The sequence below is a fragment of the Leptidea sinapis genome, chromosome 2 (genome assembly GCF_905404315.1).
Source record: "Leptidea sinapis chromosome 2, ilLepSina1.1, whole genome shotgun sequence".
NCBI lineage: Eukaryota > Metazoa > Arthropoda > Insecta > Lepidoptera > Pieridae > Leptidea > Leptidea sinapis.
Genome location: NC_066266.1, coordinates 14,514,015 through 14,522,233, shown reverse-complemented (window position 1 = coordinate 14,522,233; position 8,219 = coordinate 14,514,015). Strand labels below are relative to the sequence as shown.

At 36.8% G+C, this 8,219-nt stretch overlaps 1 long non-coding RNA gene across 1 annotated transcript; it reads right to left on the bottom strand.

The window, feature by feature from the left end:
• Positions 1-2,741: 2,741 nt before the first annotated feature.
• On the bottom strand, positions 2,742-6,119 carry LOC126977507 (uncharacterized). The gene is made up of 3 exons (XR_007732218.1): positions 5,951-6,119; positions 4,807-4,926; positions 2,742-2,866 (listed from the first exon to the last, which is right to left on the bottom strand). It is a non-coding gene; the product is annotated as an uncharacterized LOC126977507 (long non-coding RNA).
• Between the last annotated feature and the right edge of the window lie 2,100 nt (positions 6,120-8,219).

The following is an 8,219-nucleotide window of genomic DNA, read 5'->3' as shown; positions in this document are numbered from 1 at the left end:
AGAATTAAATAAAATTCAATAGAACAAGTTGTTAAATAAAAAATAACTTTTCTTTCTAATTTTATAAGAGTAACTAAAAGGCATAAAAGGCATTTATTTTCCCAAAATTGATTTTAATGTCATTTCTAATATACGAGACACTACCACCGCTTCTGAAGCAAAGGGCGCTCTGAAAGAAGATGCGATACTAATAACTAAATTATGCGAAATAATATCTAATATTATATTCATTGGATGTATTTAATACCTCCTATATGTTGTTCTATATACAAACTTAAAATAGCACGAGGAATCATTGCTTTCAAGGATTTTTGTTTTGTTACGCCAACTAAGTAAGAACTTCTCGCGTGCGTACATACCTACTTACTTTTTTTAATTTGAGGATCCGTATAATTTAGGAGCTATTCACGGATTCTATTGATTTGTGTTATTATTCTTTCGTATTACTGAATGATGAGACGAGCCGGACGTTCAGCTGATGATAATTGATACGTCCTGCCCATTACAATTCAGTGCCGCTCAGGATTCTTGAAAGACCCAACAATTATGAGCAGCACTAGTACCGTAGGAGAACTTTAGTCACTGTTGGATGAGGGAAGCACAGGACCGATCATTGTGGAGATCTTTAGGGGGGGCCTTAGTCTAGCAGTGGACGTCTTCCATCTGATATGATAATGATGATGACAACTGTTCTCAATTATTTTATACAGAGATATTTTATTTTTAATTATTTATGGTATCGAAAACTGTACAGAATTCACTACTCATTCAAGTTAATGCTATTAGTCTCTGTTGGCATACAATCTTCTCCGATTTTAAGAAACTGCATTGCCCTGCTTGAGAATCATTATGTTGTTGTACTCACATATTTGCAGTCAGACAAAACTTTTACGTGTACCGTGTATAATCGAGACGCTTCCAAAGAGGCATAAATTATTTCATCTGCCAGTGCGCGGCGCACGCCCAGTTAAAACAAGCCGTCCCCCGAATCTCGCAAGAGACTTACTCGTTAGAGTAAAAGTGTTCTGTGGATACTTGCGACAGGCGTAAATCTCACGATCATTGCTGTCAAACGTTACTTTTGTATTACGTAACAGTGGCTACAGAGCAGCCAGCAATCGAGCTTAGTTCACCCTCTATAGGACAATCTATGAACTCAAAAGTGCATTCGAGTCATACTTGTACTCGTACGAGTAAATTGGTATTACGTAAGCTTCTTTCACAGCAACAGACGAGCAAAATGAAACGTCAAGCAGCAACAACCTGCACCTGTCGCGACCTGATTGTTGATTTGTATTGTGTGTTGTACCTAGGTAGGTAATTGTCGAGTATGTTAACTGTTAAATACATTTAGTAAGCAATGTTATTAATTGAATACTTAAAACAGTAAATCTATCTACGTGGAAAACCATTAACATCTTTGAAGGTAAGATGGAGTTTAATTAAATATCTTATATGTAATGCAAATTATTTATATTTATTACCAAATTCATTTACATTTAATAAAAAATGAACGCATTATGAATCAAAATCGAGATTGAATTTAGGCGTGAAAGCGTGACTTTGTTTAGACTTCCAAACTAATTTTCATCCCTACACAGGTCGAAATTTCAAATACACTAAATATAAACCTAAATGATGTCATCTTCGATTGTGACGAACTTCCATACAAACTTTTAACCATTCCAAACGTTTTTTCGCGATAAAGGGTCTTACGACCGTTCCCAATACACTATCTACAGATAGAGATAAATTACTACCTTCTACTCTCAGTAATTAGCTGTCAATAATCTGAAGCTGTCCCAGTATACCCGATAAGTCATTCTTATCGCCTTATATTGGGACGCGTGAATTGAAATTTCCATACAAACTTCTATCGCTGGTTAGCTATACGTCGCGTCGTCCCATTGATAGACAGCGTGTACGGATAAGGTGAGTTACCGTCGATAAGTTTATTGGGACAGAAAAGTCAACGATAGTTACAATTTTTATCTCAAATAAGAGATAGACTGAATATTGGGAACGGTCGTAAGCCTATCTCAGTACTGAATTTCATCAAAATCGGTTCAGTGGTTATGTGACAGCGATATCTAATATACCAAATAAGTGCAGATATCATGGTTTTTGGGTCAATTTAATAAAAATGTCTTAATTTTAAATTGCCAGAATAAGTTCTAAGAATAATTGCCACTGAAAAAAAAATTACTTGAGATATTTTATTTAATGTTAGATATTTAAATCTTTCAAGGATATAAACTTCAAAGAATTGCACTTATTTAAAGATTAGTTTTATTTTGCAGTCTAATATAAAACAAATAAAGATTCTGTTTGTTCTACTTTTGTTGATTTTATTGAGCCGTGTAATCACCGCTTTACGATGTTGTGAACGGAGGTTTCACATCTAAATTATTTCAGGTTATTAACCTCATGCAGTAATTCTTATATGTTTACTAATAATTATCTACCATAATGAACAGATCGCTACTATAGCCTAAGCACATGGTCGGATTTGGTACGGACGGTCTGGTGGGCGTCTAGCACCGGCGTCGTACTCGGTACTGCCCCGACGGTAATTAATATTTTTTTGCCATGAATATTGCGACATACTATCGAATGTCCTCCGCTAACGAACTGCGTCCGATGGTTGGGCCGTACGAAGTCCGACCATGTGTTTGGGCTATTAGTTATTTATTTTTTTGCATAAAGACAGATTGTGATATATCAATTTGAATGAAAGAATGTTTGTCTATGATTTGTTTATTTATGAATGTGTAATTAGCTGCTATTATGTTTAGGCTTTCTTTTCCTAGGCCGGTTGACCTTCAGTTTTGGCAGTAGGGGCTGCAGGAGTCTCAGCTGCTTTCACCTGTGTCACCAACAACAAACAATTAATAGAAATAGAAATATATTAATAAACCATAGGGAGTGAGTGATCAAATTGGGGTATACCCCAAATGTCTATAAACTGTGTTCGACTCTTTATGTAAGAAGTCTTCAATTTTAAAGAATTGTCGCACAACTTAAGCTGAAGTAAAAGGGTACTAAAATCCACGTAATCAAAAGCCTTCTGGGTTTAATACTTATACTTAACTTTAGACAAAACATGACAGTAGGCCAGATTTATTACTATAGTGTGCATAACAGCTACGTCTTACACTAGCGATGTGTGCGTACGTTTGCTGAAATTACAGTTCGCGGCTATGTTTTTCGACGTGTTCACAGCTGTCACATTATATTTCGAAGAATGAATTATTTAACCTAATACTTCAAAGATCTAGACTCTATTTTTTAAAGTTACAGGATGTTCAAGACCTTAAGAATGATAAATAATCAGTCCTGCCCACCAAAATGAAGTGTCTCTTAGGATTGCACTCTTCAGTCATAAAATGTAAGTCTCCGTAGCTCACTAATATTAGTAGCCGCGGCACTGAAACAGTCAGAACTTTTTGTCAACTAAAATACAGTGTTTTGCAGTATTGTTTTAGTGCCAATTTACCTATTCTGGCTCAATAATCGGAAATGTACTAATGATTCAAATTAACGCCAAAAACTGTGCTTTAAGAGTGCAGGATTGTGGCCAATGGGCATAAATAAACCGATCTCCAGGCTCCCGGATGCCAGCAGCAATTTGAATAGACTGCTAGACTTCTGCGATGATCTGGTTTAGTTGGAGTAAGAAGACAAACGGACACGCAAAATGGCTCATTCAAGAGGCTAACAGCATAAATTGCCCAGCTAAACTAACTAACGAACTATGATTCAAAATAAATTAAACCCATTGTTGTATTAAATAAAGGAAAACCCTCCTTACCTGATGGCAAATGTTCACCGCCACCTTGCAGTTGAAGAAGAATGAAGAGAATAGTCAGTCTGCTAGACATGGCGTAATTAAAGTTTTTGTACCCCTATGGTACGCGGTAAGCCCTGTTCGCTAGAAGCGATTTGTTGACTGATTTTTTATTCAAATTGGAACTGATTAAAAATCACTTGTTTAACAAACTACCCATTCGAGAAGAACGGTCACACGAAACTCAGCGGACTTCAGTTTTTTAATAAAACTTCATCACACTATAATATCGTAAATGTATAACTAAATAGCTCAAAAGTAGTTGCTCCATTCCCAGTCTGTGGTATTTAATTTTTTATTAAAATAATCACAAAATCCACAGAACTTAAAATAGGTTATACTATTTAGTAAGAAAGTATCATTAAGAAAGTCATTTATTGAAGTGACACTTCTTTTGATGCGTTAGGGAAAATTATTAGAGTGTATTTATACTATACGCGCGCACACCGTCACGCAAATTCGACACCCTGTTAGCTCGTCAACTAGAACGGTTGTATTATACTTCAGCTACCATAAGTCATACTTTTTTTTACGCCAAAGAAGATTGGCTTCTTGCGCGCGTATATAACACACACTTAACCTTTCCCACGAAATTCATTGCTAATATGTAGGTATTAGTAGTCTAGTTTTTTTTTAATTAAAATAAGGGACGAGATGAGCAGGACGTTCAGTTTAAACGCCCTGCCCATTACAATGCAGTGCCGCTCAGGATTCTTAAAAAACCCAAAAATTCTGAGCGGCACTACAATTGCGCTAGTCATCTTGAGACATAGGATGTTGAGTCTCATTTGCCGAGTAATTTCACTAGCTACGGCGCCCTTCAGACCGAAAAAAATAATGTTCACACATTACTGCTTCATGGCAGAAATAGGCGCCGTTGTGATAATCATGATCAAGCCGGCATCCTGTGCAAGGAAGCCTACCACTGGAGTATAAGGTTGATGGGAAATAGTAATTACCTCTGTGACTGCTGCTGGTGTGTTGTCAGCTGCAGGATCTACGGTGTCAGCAGCAGTGACAGAAGGGGTTGACTTAGCATCCGCATGTTGATCATCTGGTGTCGGCGCAGAGCGGCACAGCTGCAAGGAGAAGCTTATTACAAATGGAAATAAGTAGGATACCTCAGAAAATTTAATGATACACAAAACCAATACTTTCTAATGGAATTTGATTCATAATTCTGACTTTGCTTATCTCATCACACATTTCAAACCCATTATGTGAGGTTGCACGTATTTTTTTTCCCAGTTCTTGGCCTGCACGGTTTGTGCGTCAGCCGTGCATAATATGTTGCACGTTGCTGAGCACTTTTGTCAGCTCGAGTACTAAACTATTGTGATAATAAACAAATTAAATTTGGAAATCAAAATTTTATGAACGATGCGGGACTCGAACCCACGACCTCCGGCGTTCCGTGCCGGTGCTCTAACCAACTTAGCTAACCGTTCGAGTGACGTATCTTCTTAAAATCTTGTATGCTTTGTTCAACTCTCAAGTCAATTTCCTAATATGCAAATATTGGTGTTGAGCAGGTTATCAACTGTAAAGTAGATCCTGTAGATGAAGCCACAAGACAAGCCTAAGAGTTGAACAAAAGCATAGAAGTATAGCATACAAGATTTAAATAAAAATAATTTAATAAAATTTTTGTTACACAGTTTTATCAACAAAAATGTAAGTGAATAATCTTCGTCACGTCACGATTTCAATAACTTATCTCTTGTTACGGCTACATTGCTGTCACCGTTTAATGACAAGATATTATCTATCTATCCATGGTTATGTTCAATATAGTTATAGTCCAATGCTTTAAGTCAATAGGTTATTGAAATGTAAGTAAGCGTAAAAGGATAGATTTGTCTACCTCTAGTAATTTAAACTAAGGATAGAGAGGTTATTGAAAACGGCCGTTAATCTATGAGTTTAATAAACATCGATCTATAAATAATATCGGGGCCGAGGAACGAGTCGCTTCATTATTGAAAAGAAAAGACAGCTTCTATGAATATCTTTTTGTAAATGAACATGCTGATGATGATAAATATCGGTTTACTTTATTTTTATATTAAAATGTACATAAAATAAATATATTCAAAATGTTACCTGCACTACAACGGCTAGAACGACGAGGAACACGTATGCCTTCATATTGTCGAATATTCGTACAATGGAATATTCCCCTAAACTACTGCTTTATATAAGCTGCCAGAAAGCAATTGTTAATGAAATGTGAATGTTTAGTTTATAAGCTGTTTGCTAAACACGCTGATAGTGTTATCGTTTCGAGGTTTATTTTCTCTCCGCAAAGTGATTTCAAACAATGAGTTCCAGTGCCACTGGAGGATGTCAAGGCAATCACCAGAAAGTAGTGAAATTAGAAATTAAATTGAATGATCGCATTGGTTCTTTATGTACAGTGCAGTAGTTGATTAGAAATTCTTAATTAGATTGACGTATTTGAGCACGCTCCGAGTAAACAGTATCGCCTGAAAAGAAAATATACAATTAAAATGGAATATAGAGGTGCATAATATAGATCACCTGATGAAAGACGATCACCGCCGCCCATCTTCTCTTCTTACACGAGCGGTGCCGGCCTTTTGAGGTGAGTGGGCGCGCGGTGAATTTAACCACGTCATGTCGCCCTCAATTCACCAAGCATGAAACTGGAAATCAAGGAGAGACTAGGATTTGATGTTGGTTGGTAATTGAATTAAAATTATAGATACTAGTAATATTGGCAAAATATTACAACAAACAACGGAACTTGTCGCCTTTAACTACGAAATGTCGGTATAAATAAATATTGATTTTTTTGATACAAGAGGGGGAGGATGGGCAAGAGACTCACGTGAAGGGAAGAGATGAGGCAACTGTCCATCTATAAAACCATAGGGTAAGAGATGCGTTTCCGGCCTTTAAGTTGAGAGTATGCTCTACGCTTGTAAGTCCCTAAATCGGTAAGTAAATCGGTTCAGGGAAACTGCAGCGGTAATTGATTTCAGTCGGATTTCTTTCACCCTCAATAGTTCCTAATTAACAAAATGCACCATATTATCTTTTAACAGTCTAAGGACCGACATAATGAAAGAAGAATATAAATATGTAAATTATTACCTCCAAAGGTTAATGGGTAATGTTAAGGTCGAACAATATCAATAATAATTAATAACTATATTATATTTTAGCTAAAAAATGGTAAGCTAGGTCTGTCTCATTTAGTGTGTCCAAGTATTGGGAATTTTTTGAAATTATTATTTCAGATGCTTATGCGGCTTTTTAAGATGCCGCCGCATATGATACTATTACTTGTAGACAGATTGGGATGAGAATCTGTCCTTTTAGTGGAGGCAGATTTATTTTCCGCTCGATAATCTAAATGCCACTGCTATTTCTGTTTCTGGTGTAAGTGTTAAACTTTTCATTTCTTTCTCTTTGGTGCCTATCTCTCTCTTGGTTTCGTCGCTCGTGGAAAATGGTCTCACGCACAGAAATTGTAAAAATATTCCTCCAGGTATGCCAGAAGAGTAATTGCTGAGCTGAAATCGAAGCACATGGGCAGAATTGGCGAGAAACTTGCACGATTTCTTTCTGAAACTCGTATATTCTGATCATTTGCCAAGGCAGACCAAGGAAACATCTACTATTCCGTTACTGCACAGGAACGAAGATTCATTGCCCCAAGCAGCAGCGAATAGCCTGGGCTCTTTTTCGTATCCAATTTTACTCTGGATGACCATACTTTAAGGTGAGGGAGACTTTTGTCCAGCAGTGGACGTCTTCCAGCATGATGACCATACTTCACAACCTCTTATGCCGCGTGTGACTCATTCATAACGAAGATAATATTCCAACATAGAGCCATGCTTAAGACACATTTGGACTTGGAAATTTACTTAAACTGAGCGGACCCGATAGCATTCCCCAATTCCAGAATTCGCACCCGTGCTATCCATATTTTCCTGCTCTACTACTCAAACTAATCAGCTCATCATCAACTAGCTCTTGGGAGTTCTTGACTTGCTCAGCTAAGGCAATCTCGGCGCCTGAATGCGAATTTTTTTTTAATACAGTTTAGGTATCTCATTTTAAGTAATAGTTTATGTAATTGCGTTTGAATCTGACATAACTAAACTACTGAATCCAACTACTAGATTTTACCTTTTTTTTAATATTCAAAATACTAAGGAGCTAATAACTAAGTACTTAAACAGTTAGAGATGTTCTTCTGTCTCGAACGTTTTATCTATACTAATATTATAAACAGGAAAGATTTGATTGTTTGTTTGCATTGAATAGGCTCCGCAACTACTGAACCGATTAGAGTAATTCTTTCACTATTGGGAAGCTACACTATCCCCGAGTGCTAGGT